This window comes from Lissotriton helveticus, chromosome 8 (genome assembly GCF_964261635.1).
Source record: "Lissotriton helveticus chromosome 8, aLisHel1.1, whole genome shotgun sequence".
NCBI classification, from domain to species: Eukaryota; Metazoa; Chordata; class Amphibia; order Caudata; family Salamandridae; genus Lissotriton; species Lissotriton helveticus.
In genome coordinates this window covers 941,467,433-941,489,067 of record NC_136069.1, presented here as the reverse complement: position 1 = coordinate 941,489,067, position 21,635 = coordinate 941,467,433, and the positions used below count along the sequence as shown (strand labels likewise).

The 21,635-nt window shown below is 43.5% G+C and overlaps 1 protein-coding gene across 2 annotated transcripts in view; it reads left to right on the top strand.

The window, feature by feature from the left end:
• Positions 1–21,082, top strand: part of APOO (apolipoprotein O) — a 670,501-nt gene extending 649,419 nt beyond the window's left edge. For both annotated transcript variants that reach the window (XM_078657783.1, XM_078657784.1), the window contains exon 9: positions 20,859–21,082. The gene's annotated coding sequence lies outside the window, so the exon portion shown is untranslated. The remainder of the gene's footprint in view (positions 1–20,858) is intronic.
• The last annotated feature ends 553 nt before the right edge of the window (positions 21,083–21,635 follow it).

Sequence of the window (21,635 nt, the reverse complement as noted above, 5' to 3'; positions counted from 1 at the left end):
ATAAATATTGCCGACCTTGCCCTATGCAAACACACACGTGGTGACAAGACGGAGCAGCCATACTTGCCGAAGCCGAGAGCAGAAGCAGACCCCGCTGGCAGCAGCCCCGCCTTCCTGACGCGCTGAGAGACGCGCTGCTATCTCAAGCCGAGAGACCCAGCACCGGCGCTTCCGGGTAGCCCTCGCAGGCAGCCTGGAATATCGAGAGCAGAGAAAGAGATACCATTCCTCATTCATCCTAAATTCCAGGTACAGAACTGAATAACCCCTCCTAGAGAATTCTTTAGTTATTCACTTGGCAAAAACAAACTTAACTTAAACTGTAACTTTCTATTCCCGCCCACGCATTAGACTTAGGTCAGGTACACGGGGTAGGCGTATTTAGAAACACCAGTTGAGTACGTTTAGTCAAATGTATATGTGTATGTAAATATATTTTAATCATTTTAAACATCATATGGCTCAGAAACCATATCAATGTTTTTACAGTATTATTCTATACTATTGCTTTTAATGTATGCACTTTACTTAACTATAAGTATTGCAATAATATCGATCCATTTCTCTTGTACGAGAAAAGAGACTGATCAATAAATAACACCTTTTATTGAACACGCCCGTCTCTTCCTTTTCTCTACATTCTGATGAGACTAAGAATGCACGTACTGACTGAGTAAAATAATTGCCTTGTGCTCACACGACTCTTGAGATTGACTCTTGATTAGGGGAGAGCAAAGTTGTCATGTTCTATGGTTGTCAGAAACTAAATCCCTTCTTGTCTAATCAGGGGAGGTAATTCTTTCCTGAACATTCGAGAAAGTTTCTAGCGAACTCTGAGCTTAGCTGGCAAACCCAAAAATTAAGTCTAGTATCGACAGTAGTAGACCTAGTTAACGTCTGGCCTAGGCCTTTACTGCTGTAGGTACTATTCCAATGCGCAGAGCCTATTGGGAAGATAGGAACTACACTACATGGCGCCCAACGCGTTTGGAAAGGGCGATAAAACTAACGTAAGACATTTAGAGTAACTCAGTCGTGCTTTCTCACTCAGACCCCTTTTTCCATTATACTCCAAAGACGTCTGGAGTGGGTGAAAGGTAATATCCTCCAAAACCTCGCAGGAGGGAACTCCTATGTATGGTTCTTGGTATAGTCAACGTTGAAGGATAAAAACATTCCCAAAATATTGTGCATCTAATCTCTGTTTCCATAAGAAACCTGATCTGCAAACAAACATAATACCATCCTGTCTGTAAAATGGCAGAGAGTGATGATGAAAGAGAGGCAATTAGATTAGCTACTGAAATAGCAGATGCTGATGCTACCATGCAAACAGCAGACCCGGATATAATACTCATCCAGGTCGCCAAAAGGAGATCTATAACCTTAAAACTTATAGAAAATGGACTGACACCTAGAGGTGGCACAGTCATATTCGTAATTGAGGCACACGAATATCGGCAGACAGAGGTATACTATACATGGATACATTTTCCAGCAGCAAATGCTGTAACAAAGTACTTCCACTATTACAAAGTAGAGGAACCTCCTGAAACGTACACTCCTTTCGAGGAGGTGGAAGTACCACTCAAATTCCAAGAGCATTTGCTCTTATTTGATGGCGCCCTAAAACATAACAATCACATTACAAGGCTCGGTCCTTTAGGAAGACCAGGAGCAACGTGGCCGGTCCTAGCCGGATACACACCACATCCAGACATCGAAAGAATGCCTGCAGCAGAGCTGTTAATACAGCTAAAACAACTACTAAAAATTCACAGACAATTAGTTCAGTATGTAATGCGGACTTCAACAATTCAGCCAGCGATTAAACTTCCACAGCTGACCCCTCACCAGGGGAACACAAATAAAATTACACCACAGAACATCCAATCCTGCCTAGGTAAAGTTCCAGCTAAACGGGAACAGATACCATTCTGGTTGGCACAGAAAATTACCCAAATAGAGGCGGTGTTTCCTGACACCACCCCATTAGAAAAACACAGGATTCTGACTATATGTCTCCCAATGGGAATCGCACCACACATTGAGGACTGTGACACTTGGGGTACAGTCTTTGCTTCCATCTATACAAAAACGCACGGTGTTCCATCCATTTCGGTGATACCAGATGTGCTAAAACAAATTCAAGATGAATACGGTCCAGAACCAGCTTTAACTCTTGGTATGAAATTACTAAAAGACTTCAAGCAGGTCTCGGCTATATTATTAGCCAACATAAAAGGTGAAGCAGCAAACGTGGCGATCCGCCAGAGGTTAAAAGAGACAGATATAGCAGACCAACCAGCTGAAATTGCCAGAATCATAGAAAAATCCTATGAAGAACTAGGCAGAGATAGTCTAGGTGGAATACCAGTAAAACCGCAACTGACTACAAGTCCAGAAAAAATGTTTTTTAATAATAATAATAATTCACCAAAAAAGAACTGGGATGGGAACAAACAATCCAATCCTAAAGAAAAGAAATTCCAGTCCAGAGGAAGGTCTCCTAGGCGAAGAGAGAAATCTCCAAACCCGAGACAAAGGTCACCCCAGAGTGACCCCTCTGGGAATAGATATAACCTTAGAAATAGGGATAATATTAAAAAACCTGATAGATATCAAGACATTGATACACGTCCCTCTCAATCTTTTCAGAATTCCTCGCAGAAATCGGAAAGAAGAGGACGATCAGAAGAGCACGCCAAGTCCAAAGACAAGGAACCTGCTCAACTGAAAAAGAAATTACAATTTCCAAAAAAGAAGGTAGCCAGTATCAAGGTAGTTAACAATGCCGAGAATACTGAGGACACAACTGAAAAACGGAGAGTGGGCTCAGACAATGCTAGACAGCGCAGCAGAGGTGAGCATAGCTCGCAAAGTCCTTATGAATCATCTGGAGACAGTGAACACGAATGAATACCTTCAAGTGGAAACTGCAGATACCAGAGTTAGCAAGCCCCACAAGATATACGAGATAACATTACGTATAGAGGGAGATAAGACTAGGAAAATAAGGGGACTATTTTGGGATAACCTATCCAAGGGCTATGACATCCTTCTAGCTGAAACAGACTGGCCACCAGAGTTTGTCAGGGAGTGCCCTCATGGCGAAGAGGTAATTATGCCTGCCTTCTCGAATCAAATACCGATTCATAAAAAATACACACTTGCTAGAAAGTGGGCAGTGGCCTTAGCACCTGCTTTATATAAAAATCATGTAGGATGGGATGAGGATTCTCCTCCTCACAAAATCCAGTTAAAATCACAACCAACTGCACAAAGGCAGTACCCAATTAAGCAAGAAGCTAAAAAACAAGTAAATGAAATACTAGATCAGCTAGAATACCAGGGGGTGATTGAAACTTGCACCTCACAAATGAACAATCCTTTGTTTCCGGTCTCCAAACCAGACAATTCGTACCGTCTAGTTTTGGATTACCGACACCTTAACACATGTTGCAAAACCTTTGCAGTGCAAAACTCACACAGTGCTGCACTAATGAATAACATAGTGCGAAAAAAATACAAAACAACCTTGGACATCTCCAATGGATTCTTTTGTCAAAACATAGCACCAGAAAGCAGATATTTAACTGCATTCTCAGTAAATGGCACTCAAAAACAATTCTGTCGGTTAGCCCAGGGGTACAAGAACAGCCCGGGGGTATTCTCAGCGAGAGTAACAGAATTACTACAACTATATGATGATGAAGCATTATCTTATGTCGATGACATTTACTTAACAGATGATGACTTGGAGACTCACTTGAAAAGAGTGAACACCATAATACTTGGTTTCGCTGCAGAGGGTTACAAATTCAACTTCAAAAAATCCAGAATTGCCCATCTGAAAATCCAGTACGGAGGATATGAATTATCAAGTATTGCCTGGTTGACAGTCTTTTAAGAACTAGAAGAATTAAAAAATCTAAAATATGAAAAGACGTATCCTCTGCCAATCGACATTCTGCCTCTACGACATTACGCCTGTGTAATCTATACAGACGGACATGCTCAACCCTCCGTTTGGGGAAAACATGCATACAACCCCACATGTGAGATTACAAAAGAAGTGTGGCGCGGAGGTAAACTAAAACCTCTATTAACAAAATCACACTCAGTAGAAACTAATTCAGAACTACAAACTGAAATAATAGCTTTGAAAATGGCGCTAGATAATGCGGATCGCGAATTCCCGACACTTATAGTGTCAGATTCATATTTCTGCGTCAAAGCATATAACAAGGATTTGCAGACATGGATTCAGAACGGTTACAAAGATGACACAGATGCACCAATAAAGCAGAGACTGCTCTGGGAACAAGTAGCTCTTTTGAAAAAAGAACTACCAAAGACTCACGTGACACACTCACTGAGTCACCAGCGTGATGGCGTTCACGTTGTAGGGAATTCATTGGCTGAAACAGCCGCAGCGGCAGCCAGTAAACCGGCTCCCGTAGATCGAAAAAAGCGTACATTAAAATACATTGACGGCGAAACATTGCTGGCGGTGAAAACGTCATCAAAAGGCGACTGCTCAGCGTTACCGATCAACTATCCACTCAATTATACATACATAATCGATGCAAACTCCGTCCCTTTTGCTCGAATCCCTGGAGTGGGGGATAGAGTGATTCCAAACATGGACAGGAGAAACTTGTTAATCGCAGACGCACACATGGGCGAGGGTCTCAGACACCTTAAATTAAAAGATTCTCTGGAAGAATTACAATCACGGTACTGGTGGCCAGGCATGAGCCTGCACTACACCATGTTTGTAAAAAACTGCCCAAACTGCAACAGAAATCGCAGTGGGGAGAGAAGCAGTTTAATACCTCGTCGTAGCAAGGCAGATAATATTACCAACAAAAAGAATGGCTTGCGATTAACATACACAGGCTAGTTCCACTTATCATGTAGATCCACAGCACTCGGCTGACGTCCGGACTATTATACAAGATTTGCGAGTCTAAATGGCATATACGCTAAGAGCATGCTACGTTCGACCATTTCTTTCACTCAGGCAATCCAGCCTGGGGGGGAAACATGGCCAAATGAGCACAGCCCAGCGGGAATCTTCTCACTTCCTTCCTGAGGGTATGGGATGGTGTAAAGAAAAAACCAAGGCAGAAAGCAATCTATAATGGAAAGGACATTAGGTTCGGGAGCTGGGTGGGTCAAACATCTAATAAGTGTCCAACGTAGTCTAAATAACTTGCCAAGAAATTCTCTGAAGGGATTCAGTCCGTACGAATTATTATTCGGAACTAGGATGTTGATCTCTGACCTTGATAGTCAGACTTCAGTGGTAATAGAAAAAACCTTTGATGTCAAAGACCGTTTGGCTATTTTGCAGGACTTAAACAAAACAAGAAAAGACCTGAGCAACATACAGTTGAAACAACAGCCAACAACCACTGAAGAATCACCACCTGTCCCAGCAAGACCTGTCTGGATTCCAAAAGTCGGGGATCTAGTCAGGGAAAAGATCGCGGTAAAGAAGGAATTTGGGCCTTCTTACAGAAAAGCAGTTCCTGTCTTGTCTGTCAACGGGACAAGATCAGTTGTACTACCGCCACTTGCTGGAAAAAAGGAGAACCGAGTTGTATCCCTCGACCTGGTAAAACCACAACATGTGGCCAATAACAAACAGTAGGCCAAGTGGACTCCCAATAAGTAGCAGAACACCAAGGTTTGCTACCAGTACAGAGGTCCTATCAAAGAGGCTCATCACATTCGAAACGCCTACAGAAGAACAACAAGGACTATGCAACAATGCAATAGAACTAAGACCTCTGAAAACCCAAATAAAAACATTTAGCAGAGACACACCAATCTATACTGAAGTACCAAGTGACAATGCAAAAAACAAGAATCCTGAACCAATTGGAACAATTGACAGAACTGCATCTGGTTACTTCATCAACTTCGATGATTCCTCTGAAGGTTTCAGCGAACAAAAGACACAGCCATCATCAAAATCCTTTAAAGACAAAGCTAAGGAACTTTTGAAACAACTGAAAGAAACATATCTGGTTTCTCCATGGATTGAATTTTGGGTGGGTTTTGGTGCATTTATCCTCATACTTTGGCTCATCATGGTATTTACCTTGGGACGCTTCATTGAGGGAAAATATGCTAAAATGGACACAGCAAGTCAGAACATCAACTTGGTCCTCAAACCACACACATCTTCACACGTCGAGAAACGAGAACTTTCTTCAGAACTTTCTTCAGCCAACTTCACAGCAATTCCAATACCTGGTGGGGTAGCCTGGGACAACACTGACTATGAAATTTATGGTCCGGTCGAGATCCTGAAATATCCACACCAAATCAAGATCTCCTTGAGTGACTTTGCAAAACCAAACTCATTTGCTGATGATTGGGACTTTGAAAGTATAAACAATATGATGTCTGACTTAGTAATGTCTGCTAAATTTACAAAACATGATTATTTGCAAGGTTCTACAAATTATGATAGTATGTATTGCTATAACCATTATGGTAACCATTTCTTGCATAAATCTGCACAACCTAGAAATGTTTTAAATTATAATCAATGGGAACATTGTGCTACACCTCCAAAAGGGAGCTCTAGAACCGTTTATGACAAATATTCATATTTTTCAGGTTTTAACATAACTAATGCTGAAACATTTTATTACAAATTGTCAAACAAGACAGGGATGAAAACCATGATAACCAACACGAAATTGATATATTCAGATTCATTCTTTGAAAAAATGAATACTTTTGGATTTGATTATTGGGACAAAAATGTTGATTTGAAAAGTGTTTGGGGTACAAAAGAATGGCAAGTACAGGGTATAGAAGCTTTGTTTAGAGCCTGCATGATCCCAGAACAAATGATATTTTTAAATGACACTGTTCAACAAACCACCTGTCTTGGCTTAGCCAAAATCAAAGATTTAAATAACCTGTCTATTCCAAAGCCAACAATGTTTAGCAATAACTCTGATACAGATGAAGGAATAGACATAAACCATATACTTAACCAAAACAGAACACATCCTGATTGGAAACAATGGTTGATCTGGCCCACAGATACAAATAACTGTCAAGATAGATTCCTGAATAAAACACAGGGTTTCAAAATGACCAGGCCAGACCCTAGATATCCCCAAAGACATCACCCAGGGATAATAACAACCTACAGTGTGGGCAAATTATGCCTTCAATGGCTACAAACTTCCACACTGCCTGAAATTAAGCAACACCTAACTTTACTTACTGATGGTGCTGACTTGCGTGATTTCATACTGGGACCACGCAAACAGCGTCAAAAGCGTTTCATAGCAGCCTCTGTATATGCAGCATACAATGAGGCCTGGAAGGTTACTCAAATTGAAACAGCAGAGAGAATACGTGAAATTGATCGTATTAATTTGGAAAAATCACTTTCTGTAGTGGACAATGGGTTAATGACTCTGTCCTCCAGAATATTTTCATTGGACAGCATTGTGTCTTCAGCAATCGATATATTATCGCAAGACTTACTGTTATTACAACATGGTCAGTCACAATTGCGCTCTATTGTACAGCTTGGCTGGACGTTACAAAATCTGCGTTCAGGCTATGTGCCTTGGCGTTTAATCAACACAACGTCACTATTCCAAATCTTTAACCTTACTGATAGACAAATCGGTATGGCGCAGAAGGGTGCTGATTATACAATCTTGAGCATTGAAAAACTAGAAAGATTACCAATGACAATGTCAGAACGACCTGTCAGTGAATGGATAATCCACGGAATCATAAATATTCCAATCTCAACCTTCAGGTTTCAATACTGCCAAAAATATATACAGGCTGGCATGTACGAGAAATTGGGAAAGGGGTACCTTAAAACAACTTGGAACCTGCCCTATTCACATGCATGTGTCAGTAACAAAGGACAGAAAGTGTTTCTTAGTGGCAACAATTGTGCTATGTCACTAAGCGGCACGCTTCTGTGTAACGGTATTAGTTTGCACGGAGCCTGTGAAGGGAATTCATACAACCTTTCATGTCACCAGCAAGGCGCACCTGCAACTGAAATAGAACCATTCTTTCAAAGACTCTATAATGGGAGTTACATTCTTATTGTAGACCGCAGATGTTGTAGTCTTATGCCCGGGACTCCATATCTCGTCACCACGACGGCGAAGGTCAAGTGCTGTGGACGTTCTTTGTTCCCCAGCTCCTTACCAGACAGGGAGGCAAGGGCATGGCCCGGTTTGAAAATTACTTCTATTCGAATAGACACTTTAAGCAGAATGAAAACAGTGCTTCTTCAGACGCCTACAAGGCTCACGTCATCTAAAGAAACGTATGATCTACAAGTCGCAAGGACGACTGCAGAGATACATACATTATCATCAACTAATTCCCCCGTACATTTCGCGGAAATCCTGAGCGAAATCTTAAATATTTCTGATACCACTGGGGTCTCAAAGGTATTTAAGACAGTATTTTCGATGGCATTAACACCATTCAAAGCCATACTGGGTATTTTTCCAGATTTCGTCCATTCGATTTTTGGCGGACTTCCCCTGATCCTGGGACTAATTGCAGGAATCCTATTCCTAGTCCTTATTTTTCGTTATGGCAACCCATGTCACAGATCAAACTCTCGCGACAATGGAAGATACGATCCTAGCCATTGGATACCGGGACCGGATATCAAAAATCCTGGGACTCTCCCGGCTTAGAGACCTAAACATGACTTGGTTTCTATCATTTCTACCAATGTGGCAAAGGTGTGTTTTACCTGTACTAAGGTGTCTGCTATGCGGAGAAGAATGCGTGTTAGACACCTGTCTGACGCTACAATCGGATGCGCCGGTGGATGCAGATACACTGTTGGTTCCTACCAAGGTTCACGCACTGTGCTGCCCTCAAAGGCTGCCAATTCTGATGACGGCATTCCTGGAATCTTCACCACTACGATTGAAGAGTAGTGAAGTTCAAGATGAAAGCAGCATCGAACAGGTACGACCTTCTGTCAGCAATGCTAATCAGAATGTCAATGGAGACAATCATGCGCACGAATGCATGGTTACCCCTATTTCCGACTTAGTGGAACTTTCCCATGAAGCTGTTGACAGTTTTTTCGAAAGCCTGAATGATATGATGTTCTCTCCGGAACAGAAATAGAGACTTTTGAGTAAACTCGCACACGGCGTTCCCTGAATTCGGCCTTCAACCTTTAAAAATAAAGTCACATGAACAATTACAATCCAGTTCACGGACAGCAACTTTTTTCAGCAAGCCCTTAAAATATTTTTCTATATATTTTTTCCCCGGGACACTGATCTTCTGCTTAAAGTAAGAAACTATTCCTAGAGAACTAAGATTTCTATTTTAGATACTTTATATAGACTTTAGCTGCCCACTGGTATGTTCACAAATATTTTATTATGTGATGAAATGGTCTCGGACTTCCTTTCTGTATAGCTATATTAAGAGCCATTTCATGTGTATTTCTCATACACCAAAAAGCAATAATGCATAACAATGCGTGTTTACTTTTGCATTTAATTCATAGCTTAAGTGCATACAATATATATGACTGCAATTTTTCAGTATATTTGAAAATTTCGAAATGCATTTATGTATTTTGGGGTGGTAAGGTATACACTATACTCTATAGTATGTTGTACTATGTTATACTATGCATAGATTAGTAGATATGACCATAGTTAGCGTGGAGTGGGTGTCGTGTATTTCTATAGGTTCTGAATCGATCCCCCTATTCCTGACCCTATTCTGGTTAAACTACCTAGCTAGTTAACTAACAGTCAGCCCATGAGGCAAGAAATCCCCCATGATGCAGATACCGTTATCTGACGCAGTCACACTACGGCACAGGAACGTGTTATCTGATTAGGTCATAACGCTTGAGATCTAATTAGACAAGCGACATTCCTCCAGCCCCTGATAAGGCATACGACGTTCTCATAACAAATCAAACCTATGACAACCTGGAAAATCCGTGCGGCCATTGTTTTGATTTCACAGAGAACTTTTGCAAAAGAATGTGCTAACGAGCAAGTCGTATGACATCTTTATTGACGTACCTATGTCCATCCTTACGTCAATCTCGGCACCTTTAAGGTATAAATATTGCCGACCTTGCCCTATGCAAACACACGCGTGGTGACAAGACGGAGCAGCCATACTTGCCGAAGCCGAGAGCAGAAGCAGACCCCGCTGGCAGCAGCCCCGCCTTCCTGACGCGCTGAGAGACGCGCTGCTATCTCAAGCCGAGAGACCCAGCACCGGCGCTTCCGGGTAGCCCTCGCAGGCAGCCTGGAATATCGAGAGCAGAGAAAGAGATACCATTCCTCATTCATCCTAAATTCCAGGTACAGAACTGAATAACCCCTCCTAGAGAATTCTTTAGTTATTCACTTGGCAAAAACAAACTTAACTTAAACTGTAACTTTCTATTCCCGCCCACGCATTAGACTTAGGTCAGGTACACGGGGTAGGCGTATTTAGAAACACCAGTTGAGTACGTTTAGTCAAATGTATATGTGTATGTAAATATATTTTAATCATTTTAAACATCATATGGCTCAGAAACCATATCAATGTTTTTACAGTATTATTCTATACTATTGCTTTTAATGTATGCACTTTACTTAACTATAAGTATTGCAATAATATCGATCCATTTCTCTTGTACGAGAAAAGAGACTGATCAATAAATAACACCTTTTATTGAACACGCCCGTCTCTTCCTTTTCTCTACATTCTGATGAGACTAAGAATGCACGTACTGACTGAGTAAAATAATTGCCTTGTGCTCACACGACTCTTGAGATTGACTCTTGATTAGGGGAGAGCAAAGTTGTCATGTTCTATGGTTGTCAGAAACTAAATCCCTTCTTGTCTAATCAGGGGAGGTAATTCTTTCCTGAACATTCGAGAAAGTTTCTAGCGAACTCTGAGCTTAGCTGGCAAACCCAAAAATTAAGTCTAGTATCGACAGTAGTAGACCTAGTTAACGTCTGGCCTAGGCCTTTACTGCTGTAGGTACTATTCCAATGCGCAGAGCCTATTGGGAAGATAGGAACTACACTACAGTGCCAAGACATGGAGTCCACCTTGTCCCACGCTAGTGATGCGTCAAACTCCTTGGCCTTCCTGAAATTAACATCATACTCCTTCCACGCATCCCCAGTGTATTGATCGCTCCACCCCACAATCCTGCTCTGATAGCAAGCCATTGCTGCCTGCACATTTGGGGGGCGTTCTGCCGTGATAGCCGAAAGGACAGAAAAGGCCCTGATCCAATTCTTCAAAGTCTCATCTACTCTGAACCTGGAGCATTGCGCCCTCCATTCACTTGGATGCATCCATTCCTTCAATACCTTGGCCTGCTCCATCTCCCTATTGTCTAGCAACAAAGAGAAAATGTATACATATTTTCCCGCCCAAATCATCTCCTTCACTGCCTGGGACACATGTTGCCCCAAGTTTTCACTCCTGGATGGCACTATGCCGTCCCCCAAGAGAGGCAGTGACACTTCCTTACCATTTACGGGCACTTGGGCCGGTAGGACACTATCACCATTCGCCTGAGCGGGACTGGAACCTGTAAGGGAAGAAGATAATGGCACCACACTACTGTCCGCCGCCGTTGCAGCCTTAATTTTCTCTACCAACTTTTCCGCTTCTGCCACATGATCAGATGAGGCAAAGGACACACCCCCCTTCTGCAACCACGGCAGCAAGTCCGCTATCCGAGATACCAATTCTGGAGGGACTGAATCTAAATTACCTGCTGGGACTGCAGGCGTGCCTGGGGGCGTAACCGGTGGCACAGGTGTAATAGGCAAGGGGGCGGCCGGTGGCGGTAGACCCGTGACTGGGATCGGTACCACGGATGAGGGGGCATGCCCCGCTGGTGGGAGCGCCGGCGGATTGGCTGGAGCCGGTGCCGCGGGAGCTGGAACTACAGGCATAGGGGTGAGAGGGGCCGGGACCGCAGGTACAGGTGTAATAGGTATCGGAACTACCGGCTCAGGGACGGGGGCAGTGTACCTGGGTTTCTTGGCCTTAGACCTCTTAGGCGGGGTAGCAAAATCCCCCCTTGGCAAGGGTGCCGCCCTCTGGTGAACAGGCCTACCCGATGGGCCGGGGGAATCAGCAAACCTTTCATTGATGCGGGCCTCCAATTCATCAACCTTCCCCAACCGTTTGTTAATATCGCTCATTTCCCGCATCATGGCCCGCATCATAACCTCCATCTTAGACCCTCCTTTTCCACCCCTTTGCCCTGGCATGTTAAAAAACTGTTGCCTACACTCCTAGTGTCACAATTGAGCGTACGTGTGCTTTGTACCTTCACCAGGTGGAGGATGTCCAGGGGGCTGTAAGCACCACGCAACGGCAACCGCAACGCCACCGGCTTGTCCGGTGATTCTGGGGTGAGTAAACCTAGTGTAGACCCACCCGGCGGCAACCAGAAGCAATGAAATGCTAGCCCCCTGTTCTCCTCTTACCGACCACTCCTGCGTGCTCCCAGCCGGTATTGAGTGCGCAACCGCGTCCTCAGTCCACCTCCTTTGGCTGACCAATCGATGTGCAGCAATGTTGTCTTGGATTGCCTGTTAAATAGAAAATGTATCAATACCTGGGAGTATACAATTATGAAAAGAGGATTGCAGTACTTGGAAGCTTGGACCCTCTTGTCAATCACGCCCAAGGCTGCTTTCAGCAATATCACCTAACTTAATTTAAGTATAGTTGCAGCCTTGCTTAAAACACATTAAAACCACCCCTGCATTTTATTTAATAAAGGCACATTTACACAATCACTGCTCTTAAATTAAGTATAGTTGCAGCCTTGTTTTAAACACATTAAAACCACCCCTGCATTTTTGTAATCAATGCAAAATTAACAATCGCTGCTCTTGGTCTCCCATCCAGGGGCTACCCTGATCGATCCTGCTTCGCCATGTCTTGCACGTTATGAAATTGGACCAGAATGTCAGCCCGAAATCTACTGCCAGCGCTGTGCGCTGAAAGCGCAGGGAACAAGGTTACTCTATTTCAAGATCACCACGATCCTGCCGATGCGAATAATAAGGCGAGCTTCGTTCCCTCAGGCCGGAATATGGCTACCAGCTGGCCCCGCACCCGACCCGACAAATACCTCCAACCTGCGTGCAATATGAGGCACAGACCACTCCTCTGTGCGCGCACGGGCACCCCGGTTCCTGTTCTCCGGACACGCCGACACTGCTCCTGGCTGCGCCGGTCGACCTCTGACCCCCCCGGTGTTGTCTTGATCCGTCCTGCAGCAAAAACGCGCCGGCCCTGCTCCACAATTCGTGAGACGACCCGCTGCTTCTCCCGATTTCCGACGGCCTGGAAGGGGAAAAAAGACAAAATTACTAAAAAACAAGAAGCCCCGAGCGCGGGGCACGACACGCTGTGGGGGGGCGTCCAGGGAACAAGAGGGTCTCCTGGGCGCTCCCCGCTTCTTTATCGCCAAGGGGCCCGGCGGGGGGTGGCTACGCCCCCCGCCCAGCCCCCCCTGACCCGGAAGTCCTACTATGACATCCGGATCAGGGAGGGCGCCAACCAATCGGTGGAGGGGTGCGCCCGGGAGGGCACGCCCCACCACCGAGAGGCATGGAGGAGGAGGCGGTCGCCGCGCCGCCATGCGGGCGGGGGGGCCAAGAGCCCCCCCTTTTCAGTTGAGGTTGGGTTTTTAATTGTAGTGAAGTCCCATCCAGTAATAGAATGGGGAGTGTGCTATGCACTACTCCGAAATGATGGAACTTCATTAAAAAAAAACACGAAGAACTAAAAAACTTCACATTAAAAAAAATATGACAAGAGACGTAAAATGCAATGTATTTTTGGGCAATGTTGCAATAAAAAATTAATCGACTTTACATTTTGGAGCAAAAGGAGCAGTGAATGCAGAGGAGGGAAAGATAAAAGGAAATAAGGGACAGAGTGGGGAGTAGAGACAAACAGAGTGACAGAAGAAAGAGGGAGCAAGAATTGAGGGAGAGAAGAGAGAAATAGAGGATAGAGCGGAGGGAAAGAATTCTGGATAAGCACATGCAGTGGATGAGAAATTAAGAAAGGAGAGAGGGAAAAGGCCACGGAGAAGATGAAGTCAGGAAATATTGAGTGGGGAGATGGGTAGAACATGAGATTGGTATAGAGAGGGATAGTACTTAAAAATTAAAAATAAAACAATAGGTGCCATGCCGAAGTTATGCTGAAAAGCTCGAAGCCAGTGCCATTAAAACACTTTATACCTAATACCAAGGCTTGTAGTCCTAAACACATCATGCCCCTTTATTCCACTACCAGACACTCCCTGCTCTTTAATCTCTCTCGCAGGTTCTTGCTTTCTCCCTTTGTGGTGGGTTTTTCCTCTTCCTCTTCCTCTGTCTTTCTGATCTCTGTGTTTTACCTCTCCTGTGCTTGTTAAAATATCTGAGGCGAAAAATAAGTGGTGGTCCCCCGATATTTAAGTGCAGATCCCTCCCATCCCACTCCACCCCTCTTCTAAGGTAGCACTGAGTGTTAATATGCCTGCTGCAAAGACCATGTACCATGCCGATCACAGAACAGTATTTTCTGTGTATATCTCAGTTGGTTATTACGTTTGTCACATAGATACTTTTGTTACTGTGCAGTTCATAAGTTACAATCGTAATCTAACGCAGTGAGCTATGAACTGGCATCAAAAAAGCTAGATGCAAACTCCATGGTACAGGTTAGAAAATTGTTTTCTCCCAGTATTTCACTATCCTAATGTTTCCAAAAAGGGTTTGTTTGGATAGAAATACATTCTTGTTAGTAAATCCAACTTAAACACTGTTACGTTCTAAATCCTGAGTTTGTGCTTCTCCAGCTCAAGCACTCCTTAAAAAGCCTACCAGTATGTATATCAAGTGAATCCTACCCCTTGTAGTCCCCTTTGTCTCATAGCATTTTCTATACACGGATTTATTTAGACATGCATGATTCATTGTCTCTGTATGTATGTGTGATGCACCATTATGGTTTTTTCCAAAAACACCTTACCTGGCATATTTCAGTGCCCTCAAGATGTTTTTTAAGGTTCATACGGGACACCCGTTGTACCCTCAACTCCTGTTGAAGTTTTTTGGGTTTAAAAAAACAACATTTTATTGAGAAAAAAAAATCAACGTAATACCATACAAACCAAAACAGGTGCAGTATAGAGCAGTTGTCGAGATGTTAAACATTCAAAATATAAATTATGATCTAGCAAATCAGCACATTGGGTCAATAGCAAATCAGTTATATCTTATTCCCATGTGGCCATTAAAACATTACAGCGTGTCATTGTCCACCGCAAATGGGGGAGTATCATTAAAGGAGTACATAGGAAGCCTCTGCTCTCGTTCCAGGGGCCCCATATATTTGTCCATTTGCCTGGGCATCCCCTGCTTTCATACACCACTCTCTCTGCTTGCATACACCAATCCATATCGGATTCCCAATCAGTGTATCGCAGCTCAACCCCTCCCTTCCAAGTTTTGGCAACATTGTGCTTTGCAACCATGCAGCCCAGGGAGACCCACAGTTGTTCAGTTCTTGTTAAATCAGTAGCATCCCAGATGTCAGGAGACAGAGCCGTGTGTAAGCTTCAATAGATTTGTGGCATATCTGGGACATGGATGGGACAACCCTTACCCATTATTTCTGAAGGCTAGGGCATTCCCACCATTGTGTAAAAAGGTACCAGTGTGCCCACATCCAGGGGGACAGACTGGGGAGCTGAGAATACCAATCTTAACGATTGATGAGCTAGTATAATAGGCTCTGTGGAGTATTTTAAGTTGTATGAGTCTGAAACGGGAACAGATAGCCACCTCCCAGTGTGGCGCCAGGGCCTCCTTCCAGTCCTCATCGGTCAGGTCTCCTACATCATCAGCCCATCAGCGTATTTTATTGTGAGTCTCAGGTGAATTATTAAGGATTTTGCGATAGGTCAGAGAGATAGCTTTTTTGGGGAGATAGTCATCCAGTAGCCTATCCTCCAACGGAGCAGAGACTGGCAAGTCAGTACCCCTGGGTATCGCCCTGTTGAAGTTTTGATATTAAATGAATGGGCAAGAAGAGCTATGGAGTGAACAGTATTGTTGCTTAGTCTGAGCATGTATGTTTTGATGTTTGTTAAGTACAGGGCACCACAGTATTGTTTGCCTGAATGGATAAAGCTTCCCTTATCACTTGGTACACGTTAAGTACCATTTACACATTTGCAGACTAAATTCATGTTACAAAACACCCAGAAACTAAACTTAATAGTAGCTGCTCAAGCATGTTGTTACGTCTTTCATTAAGGGAATGCTGGAAGTGTCAACAATAGTGGGGGAAGGCTACACGAGGCTAGAACGGCCAAAAAGACAAAAGAAACCTGCATGGCTTCAAAACAGATCGGAGAAAGACACAGGCCCAATAGAGAAAGGTTATGGAAGGAAGCATTTGCATCAGCATTAGAGTTAAAGCTAGATCTAGTTTCTACTTGGTTTAAATGAAAATGTTCCACCGAGTGCACTACACCAGGATTCAGCTGTTGGAATTTAGGAGAATTAAATAAAAAATGTGGATGGGTGAGATCTAGGGGGAACATAACGGACTTGGCTAAGTGAGGAGAGCAAGCCAAGTGTAGTGGATGGCTATGCACACTGGTGCTGCTAGCTGAATGCTTAGTAGTTACAAGAACTTAAAAACTACCCTATAATTGATGATTCGTAGCTGAGTGAGATGGACAAGTGGAGTGGGTAGGTATGTATCGTAGTGCTGCTACCTAAAAATTACACTTTAGATGCAACTGCTTACAAATGTATGTGTGGCTTAGTGTGGCATTTTGCCTGGATTATATTTCTATTTGGTTATTACTGTAATAGGTAAATTTAGCAGACTCCACATTTTCCATAGTAATGTTGTCACAAAAAGTTAGCAATTTTTTGAATGAACATAAAAAAGAAAAAACTAAAAATATAATTTAAAATATATTTTTTCATCCTAATAACTATGAACTCCCTGATCAAGGTTCAACTAACTTTGTATAACCAAATGTACATCCCAGGATAGTAGCCAAAATGTATTTAACTTAATTAAAACATTCCAAATGTTTAGCTAAACAAATATTTTGCTATTTATATGGCATTCAAAACGGGTAACTGTGTAATATGGTTCAAAACTCCCATCGAAATGCTCTGGTGACATCATAAATCTTGAAGCCATAGGCTGAGTGGTTTGTAAATTACACTGGAACCCAAAGATGGTAATAGAGGACCATAAATTAACTTCACTTTTTTAAAAATTGTATGTTGATTTTTGGACACTTAGCTTGAACAAGCTGTTTTCTTCAAAGTCTATCTAACAGAGGACTCTGAGGGAATTAGAATATTTATGTTTTGTTTGCATTTCTTTCATACATTGTAAATCAATGGGTAACTGAAACAGAGTTTATAAACGGAGTTATGGTGCTGACTCAAAAGCAGACAGCCAGTCACATTTGCTGCTTTTGGTTACCAAAGCACACCCTCCCTACTATGGCCACCCAGCACCACTGCTGGGGATTCCCCTGTGACTCTTTCTTCTGTTGGTTACCCTGAAAAGCAGCAGTCTGTTTTCTATGTCCTTAAAACTCGCAGAGTGCCGTGATATCCCTGCCCCACCTTGGCCCCCCCAGCGCACACCCCAGATACCCGTATGTGGGTCTCATGCAGCCGCTTGGAGCACTGCCATAAACTGCCTAATTGCATGGCCGTGATCCTCACATGAAAGGCTGCTTTGGTGACAGCGGGATAATGAGGGCAGATAGAAAACCGTGTAATGTGAACAGGGTGTGAGATGAAAGAAGCCGGAGGGGGCGTAAAGTGGGGTACCCCAGTGCTGTGATGGGGTCAGAGAGAAAGGCAGTCAAGGTGGGAAAATTAAAACAGGAGAAGGGGGTAGTGTACATTGATGAGATATGGCACTGCCAGTTCAGGCATGATTTCAAAGATGTGTGCAAGGTCACAGGCTGGTCAGCTTAATAAAGAGATAACACATGGAGCAGATGTTCACATGGATTTTTTAAAGTACTGTGTTAGTTTTTATGTACCACATTCTATATGATAGGCCTGAGGCACTTTTGTATTGTTGAGTATGTAGGTTACCCTTTGTCGATTATATAGCGCTTATGCTCACAACGAGGTTTCCGGGCTCTCTTTGGGTGCATGGTTGATAGGGGGTTGGTTATAGCACTTTGGATGTGTCATTCAGATCGATGGATGCGTTTCACCGAGCTTCAGGTGATTTCTAATCTTTATTGATTAATAGTAGCAGCTGAGATCCGCGCTGGAGCGTCTCAGCTGGTAGGTCGGATAGGCAATTTTGTTTACAGCAGAACCCTTTAGTTGTTTCAATGTGGGAGGAACTTCTGTGTTTTTCTGGGGAATAAAATATGTAACCTTGGGGCATTTAATGAGAAGGGGTTTCAGTTACAGCAAACATTGGGTTAGGCACATGTTTGCCTCGTCACATCTTCATGTATTTGTCATCTGAGACACTGAGGAGTTGTTTGTATTGGAAGGTTTTTCATTTGTCTGGCCTTGACTGGTTTTCACTGGTTAACTACAGAAGCTGGGCTTTTATCTTGCATAATAATCTAAAATTCACAGAGAAGCACAAAAATACTAGTTACTCCCTTGAATTACTTGCGAGAAAGTGTCACTCATTTGGCTGTAGAATGTCAATTAAATGCACACTTGAAACATCAAAGTGTCACACATAAGCAGTCTGAAAACTTGGCAGCTATGCTGGTCAGGGTGATATACAAATTTAACACACTCACTGCAGTGTTTGATTGGTTTATTGTCTGTCCAGTCACGTGCTGCTCGCTACAGACTAGTAAGTGTCACTAGTGTCTTCTCCAATCCTTATTTAACTTACTTTTAGCGAATCATGATCATGAGCCTAAGTAAACTGGGCACTAGGTTAGTGCCCCTCCATTTCTGGTGCTTGGCAACAGTTTAAAAATATTCTAAAGTTTCTCGTTGCTCAAATGGGAGTAATATCTGATATTTATGTTTTTCCATCGTCTTCATTGCTTGATTTTGCTTGCCAGAAAGTGTAACTCTGAACTGTAAAAAATGTATTCTGTTAAGTTAGTCTGTACTCTTCCATTTTGTCTACCAGCCCCCAGTTTGTGTTCCTGTGGGGACTTTTATAAAGTCAGAAGTTACGTGTTCACTGAAAAGCTAGTTGTGCTGATAATGTTTGCGTGCCAGAATAGAGGCCCTGCCCTGCCGAAAGGCCAGAGCACACAGATGTTTTATCTATAAGCCCACCAACGCCTGTAACCTCCCTTGCCTATCTACAAGATTACGTGGGTAGGGGTTTATCAGGATTCAACAGTTCAGCATGTAAGCATTGGGTAAGGGGTTGCGTGAGGTGTTTTTTAAGGAGTTGTGTAAACGTTATGTAAAAATGCCATAAGAATGGAAAAAATTGTCATTGATCAAAGCGGGCAAGGGAGCCAATTATGCAGACCTGTGGCAGCCATTCCTTTCCCTATTAGCCACGGAAGTTAGAGAAGTCACGTGCCCTAAGTACTTGGGCCTACTGCGTTTGTCCCAGACTGACGACTGATGAGTTGGGAGGTAAACTACCCTCTGCTGGGGGGGATCGGACCTGGAACTGGGGGGGGGCGTGTTCGGCTAGGGGGGGTTTGAGAGGGGGGCGGGGTGTTTTCTTCTTCTTTATACTTTTTGGCGTTCTACTTGTCCAACAACGAGGCCTATATGGTTGCACTGTTTCTTCTGTCAATCTACACTAGAGAGTCACCTGGGCGACTCACGTTTCGGAGGCCCTTTGTGGGGCATGCAGAGCGGCCTTGGGACGTTGGGTCTAGCGGCCCTGAGCCTGTACCGTTCTTTGCCGCACAGCTCAGGGCATGGAGAGTGGGGGCGGTGGTCGTTGAGGGGTCGCAGAGTGGTTGGTGCCCATTTATCTACAAGCGCTCACAACGACGGAGGCACAGCGTCCGGAGCACACACTTTCCCCTTCCCCTCCCTCCGCTTCCCTCCTCCCTCTGTTTTATGACGCGGCCGGCCCGATTGGGTTGTAGGCGGCTTGCTGTGTTAATCTGTCCGGGACCCACCGTGATTCATTCATCTGATTGCACAAAATCTTATTACTGAGCCGGCCCGTTGGGTTGTATTCGCCTATTTGTCTATGTCTGCTGTTTTTGAGTATACCTAATAAAACAGATTTAATACTAAAAATGCTATAAGAGGGTTATGTAAAGTGTGATGTAACCATTACAAAGGGGTCTTTGGTGAATTCCTATGGTACCCAAAATGTATAAAAAGCAGGTCTTAGACTGTTCTAGTTTGTTCCTTCTCAGGCACTTGCAGTGTCTGTATGACGGAGCCATCTCATGAGAAATAATAAACTTGTGTTTTGTTCCACTCCAGTGTTGATCCTCATTTTGTGAACCCGTAGACTAAAGGGTGTCCCTGCACCAGTGAGACTGATAGGAATCTCACTTCTACAACTCCTTGTCGCCAAATGTCGCACATAATTACACTGAACTTATGAAAATGTCACACATAAGCAATCTGAAACCATGGCAGCTACGCAGTAGCATCTTATTTGAATTCTTATTCAAGTTTCAACATTTTGTCTGCATTTGGGTTTTATTTTTCGAATTGTGGTTTTGTAACATAAAATCCACACAACTGAAGAAATGTATGTGGAATCCGTAAGCCTCACGCTTTAGCTGTTTAATATAACTGAATAAGGCGTTAGTACACCGTTGACTAACTGTCCACTTTTCTTGTTTGCAGGCTAACGGCCATTCTCTCTTGCTTCAACACTTGCAGCGCCCATAGGAAAGGAAATAAACTCAGAAACGTTATGCAGTTTTGTTTGTCATCGTCGCAGCAGATATTTTCTGCTTGATAAGAAACCGGATTTGTCTTTTTCCTGTGGCTGATCTTCAGAAGGCAGTGGACTCAATTGGGTTGTTTCAATTTATGTACAGTGATACATTAAAATAATATACTTTTCACATCTGTTTCATTTTTTTAAAATCTACATTAGTTAAGAAATGGCTGTCGCATGTTTAAAATCTGAAAGTTTTTTTCCTTCTCACTATCCACCTACCCAGTTACATACAGTGGCGTCTGCCTTCAATAAAAAAATGGTAGGATGTGAATGCACTACTCATCATAAACTCGGAGCTGGAGCATGACTGCTGCAGCACTTCTCCCTCCCACGAGAATGAAAAAGGACGACTTCCTTCCTGCTTGTGGAACGGAACTTCAACCAATCCTGGGGCTGCTTTCATGTTGTGATTGCTGCTTCAGGATTGGTTGAAGCAGGATCACCCCGAGCTCATTTTGAGGCTGGGGGCCTGGGCCATCAATCCCCAGGCTGTTTTTCAGCCCTCGGATTTGTGGGTCTACAGTATGCAAGTCGGATAGGTCTGCTTAGAGCTTCTACCCTTTCCTTTTGGCCCCGCTCATCACATCCATTCCAAGCATTGCTAAGCTTACCTTCTTGTGCTCCTGGCTGGTTCCACATTGCGCCTCCAGCTCAGACTCTCACCAGCCAGCATTTAC